Here is a 5,229-nt window from a genome sequence, read left to right on the forward strand (position 1 = left end):
TACAGAAGTAAAATAAATTTCAGTTTTCATTTCAGTTTGGTTTTTATTCAGTATTTCTGTCTTTACTGAATTCCGTTTACTTATTCTAAATTTACTTTCTTATTTCATTTATCTTTTTTTGTGTTCTCATTAAGTTACTCTTACTGAAGGCTGCTATACACAGCATTCATGTAAGAAGTTCTGAGTTAATAAATTATTATATTAAAAAAGAAAAGCTTATTGTACATTATCTCTCTGGACATTTTCATCCTAGATATATTTGGATATGGTCTTTGTGTCCTTTAGCTGATGGATATAGGAATCAAGGTAATAAACCTGCCCTCCTTGGTGACTGACGATAAATAAATGGGTTTTAGGAGGTATTGAAACAAAATAAAACTGTGAAATGTTGAATAAATTAATCTATTTGAGGAAGCATTTCTTTATTATCTACATGTATCCCTTCCTATCATGGCATATATTTCAAATGAAGATAATAAAATGTATTTCAAAACTACAGCATAAATAAAACCAAAACTCCTGAGCACTATAGAATATGATGCCAGATAGCAAATTTAACTTTTTCTGGTTTTTGATGTGCCATGAGGGTTCCAGACTGAGGAAAACATGATTTTACATAAAGTGAAAAACAATATTGATTATAGAAAAATAATTGTTGAGTTTATGTACAAAATATTTAAATTCTACACAACTTTTAGGAAAAAACATGCTTTAGCACAAAGTTAAAATTTCCAATTTCTTCACAGTCATGAAGACAACGTGAAAAATACTAATTTGAGAGAACTGGAAAATTTGAATGTATTCACTAATTCCCCAGAAAACAATAAAACCTTTAACAAAAAGTCAACATGAAAATCACAGATTCTGCATATAAGAAAATCGAATTTGAACATAACCACAAGGCTAGCCCTCTTTCTGCCTTAATTCCCTGTTACAGTTTTATTTAAATCTATGTAGCCAGACTCCTTCATTCATGCTTCCTGCATACCCCCACCAAACCTCATGTATTCCACCACCCATTTTAAGTCCTATTCATTCAGGTATTTGTGCACAAATGTACTTCAATGTAAATAAACAATCATTATGGTTTGTTACCACCACTACCATCTCGACATATAACTCTCTAACTCTTCAATATATTTCTCCCAGTTTGTAGGTGTTTTATGTAATTTAGTATTTTTATTGTAATTCCTTGTATTTTAGCTTGCCTTCTCTGAACAGTATACACACAACATAGCCATTGCTTTATCTCAAATTAAATGTTAATCCCCCCACTCTACTCTTTCTAGAAAACTGCATTTTCATGTTCTATATCTGTATGGTGAGTTATCCAATAATACTCATTGATTTCTTCCCCAGTAGAGGCATGTTATCAAACACGGTTTTGAAATCTCATCATGACATATCATAATTTCTAAAATTATCTTCTCATATTGTAAGAATGAAAACAAATTAACCATTTTCTGTTAAACCCTACTATGAAATTCAGTTGAGAAAAAAATAAGCCCCAGGTGAGCTTAGTTTTATGGTGTAATTGGAAATTATTCTATACCTATTACAGATCTTATCAAAATTCAGTTGAAACAATTCTAAACTCAAAGAAGAACTTGGGCTTTTCTGATGACTTCATATAAACAAAGCCATGCCTCAATATCCATTAAGTAGAAAACGTCATCCACTGTTGGAATTGTTACATTAATTACTGTAGAATTAATAATGTTTAGGTATGGCAATGGTCCTCTTTTATCTGTGGTTAACATTTTATGTATATTTCTATTGTTTTCAAGCATTTCATACAATAGGTATTAATAATATTTAGACTTCCTACACCATCCTCACACCTCTATAGTCCCTTCATCAGATTTCACGCATCATGTCATATATTTTAAGGCCTATCCAGTTAAGCTTTTGCACCCAGTACAATTTCATCCATTGGAGTCTAGTCATCCTGCCTACTGTGACATTCTTTATGTATAACAACTCTCCCTCACCCAAAAGTAATCAGTTGTCAATAATTCCCCAGCTAAAGTTGGAGCCTCTTGCATGTTTCCGCAGTTCTATGCTGGGGCTTTGTCTGATTGAGTCATCATGGATCTAGTGAAAGCTGTCACCATTGCTGCAATTTCATATGTGCAAGTTGCCAGAACCCTGAGACCCTCTGGTTCCTTATGTTCATGCACCAACTCCAGCTCTTATATTTTTCTACCCCCTCTTTCTCAATGGTTCCTGAGATATGGGTTGAGGAGGCTTAATATAAGAGTCCTATCCAGGAACGAACACACACACACACACACACACACACACACACACACACTGCAGTCTCAAACTATACTTTTTAAAGTGTGGCCTTTTGTGTGCATCACATTCTACTGCATGAGGAAGCTTCACTGGTGAGAGTTGAAGGATGTTTTAGTATTCCCTCTTCCCCTGGCTCCTCTATGTTCCAGGAGCCTTAGGTGTAGAGGTTCCACTGTAGATGTGTCACTTAGGGCTAGGCATCTCTCACACATATAGTCACTGTGTGTGACCAGTTATGTAACCTGGTAATAGTCACCATCTGTTGCAAAAAGAAGCTTCTTTGAGGAGTGGTATGTGACATACTTGTCTGTAAATATAAGGATACATATTGAGCATAGAGTAAGAATTTTCATTTGTCTTGAGGTATGACAGATACAGGGTTTTGCTAGACATAGACATCATAGATATCTCCAGCTATGTGTATTTGGTTATGTTTACAGAGCCACCCATGAGATCCCTCCCATTGAGAGGACTTTAATTCTAATTAGAGATCTGTTGATTACCGCCTAGATACCATGCCACTATTACACTGCTATAGTTTGTTGTGCTGCTCATTGTCATGATTATTAGACTTTGAAGGTAGGGTTGGAACTTTAATTGATTTTCTTCCTTACAAGCTTGCACAGTATCCTCTAGAACTGTGAAAGCTTAGTCTTCAGGAAGGAGGCTTCTAAGTCAGTTCCAGCTCCATTGCTCAAAGCACTGAGTCCAAAGTATGTTCAGTGTTCAGCAATAGGGTCTTACTTTCAAATTTGGGGAGGTAAAAAAATGGCTGCATCAATAATCTGTGTTATTTAGGGGGTCTCTGACTATCTTGAACAACAACTCAAAGATTTCTCATCTCTGGCACTGTTTCTTGTTTATATATTCTTCAGTTATACACACGTACTCATGTTAAGATAACATATATGTATTTTCAGTAGAATTTTAGTTAATACATTTCCACCTTGTTTTTCACACCACCTAAGCTTTATCTGTCCTCTCAATCCCAGTCTAACTTCTCTCCTCCCTCCATAAAGAACCTTCACTTTCCCCCATTTCCCCTTGATAATACATGTCTCCTATTATCCTTCCTCTCTTAAATTTCTTCTTTCTTTTTACCCCCATGATTCCCTGTATGTTCTTCCCTCCTCTCTTCCAGTTGACTAACCCCATCTTCCCCATTTTCCCCTTGGTGACATCAGTCTCCTACTATCCCCCTCTCAGCTTTTTACCTCCATGGTTCTATTCAATTTTTCTGGTCCTGAATTTACATCAAGATATATACTCACATATAAGGAATTGATGCTCAGATCCAAAAATGGGGGAGACTATGCATTGCTTATTTTTCTGAGTTTCTAGTTCCATCCATTTACCTGTAAATTTAGTGATTTTGTCTTTCCTTACTGCTGAATAGAACTCCATAGTGTACCATATTGTCATTATCCATTAGTCAGTTGAGGGATATCTAAGTTGTTTTCATTTCTTAGCTTTGTGAAAAAAGCAGCAATAAAATGGAAGCACAACTTCTGGGGGGCAAACAAGGACTGTGGAAATAGATGTGTAATTTGGGGAGTCATTGGACTACCCTGCTCACCACAGTAATGACTAACATAGCAAACTATATTGAGGCAGTAGTAGTAGTTTTATCTTGGGGGTAATCAAGAGATACCAAACTGTACCTAAAACCCACTCAGTGGGAGGGAACTCATGTGTGGTACTATAAACATAACCAGATACACATGGCTAGGGAGGTCATAGATCTTATAGAAAACCCCAAGGCTGTCAGTTCCCTAGATGAATAAAAATTCTTACTATGTGCTAAATATGGATCCTTGTATTTACAGACAAGTATGACAGCTACCACTCATGAAAGAAGCTTCTTTTGCAACAGAGACTGCAACAGAGTTCTACAACTAATCACACACAGAGATTAGTCCCGGTGCCAGCCGGCCAAGATGGACAGTACCTGAAAGAGGGAGTGAGGATTGAAAGAAAAAACAAGAGACAGAAAAGATACTTGGGAGGGTTGTCAGTAGAGACTGCAGCTCCAGTTTATTTCAGCTCTGCCTTTTTATACAGAAGAACTCAATTAGTTTCAACAGCTGTTTTTCCCACCTGTATCTGAGGGTCAAGGAGTGGTCAAATACTTCAAAGGCTTCTTTGATCTTTTTGTCTACTACTGTTGCCTCCGGGTCAGATATTGTGAGGCTCTCCATATAAACACATTCCTCCTGATTAGGCAGATTAGGTACTGGTGTGCAGAACACAAACTCAGTAAACAAGCCTGCCACAGCTCAATGTACATAATAGACTAACAGCTCCCAACAACACTATGTCTTTCTTTTTCAACACTGTATCCCTAAGCCTCCCATAAGTGCTTTACTGAGTAGATGACAATATTTACTAAGGACAGACTAATTAGCCACAAATGATGCTCATTATGTGTTTAAGTGCTTTATATGGACTACAGTACTTAGTTAATTGTGCTCGTGTTGGGGAGTGCCATACAGGAGACAGGACAGAGCAGGTCTGAGGGTGGCTATGGTATCATGGGGAGCAGGATGGATGAATTTCTGGAAGCAATGGGAGGATATGACATCAAATGCATGGGGAAGTGGGCCAGCCTTGAGCCAGAGAAGCTGTGATGGTTTATTTTCTTTAAAAATATTTTTAAGACCGGGAGTAGGTGGGGGGTGCACACCTTTGATCCTAGCACTTGGGAGGCAAAGGCAGGTGGATCTCTGTGAATTCAAGGCCAGCCTGGGGAGTTCTAGGCCAGCTGGGGCTACAGGGAGACCCTGCCTCAAAAAGACCAATACATAGGCCAGGTGTGGTGGTGCACGCCTTTAATCCCAGCACTCAGGAGGCAGAGGCAGGCAGATCTCTGTGAGTTCAAGGCTAGCCTGGTCTACATAGTGAGTTCCAGGACAGCTGGGGCTACAGGGAGGC

This window comes from Nannospalax galili, unplaced genomic scaffold, assembly GCF_000622305.1.
Source record: "Nannospalax galili isolate Female #2095 unplaced genomic scaffold, S.galili_v1.0 scaffold1200, whole genome shotgun sequence".
NCBI lineage: Eukaryota > Metazoa > Chordata > Mammalia > Rodentia > Spalacidae > Nannospalax > Nannospalax galili.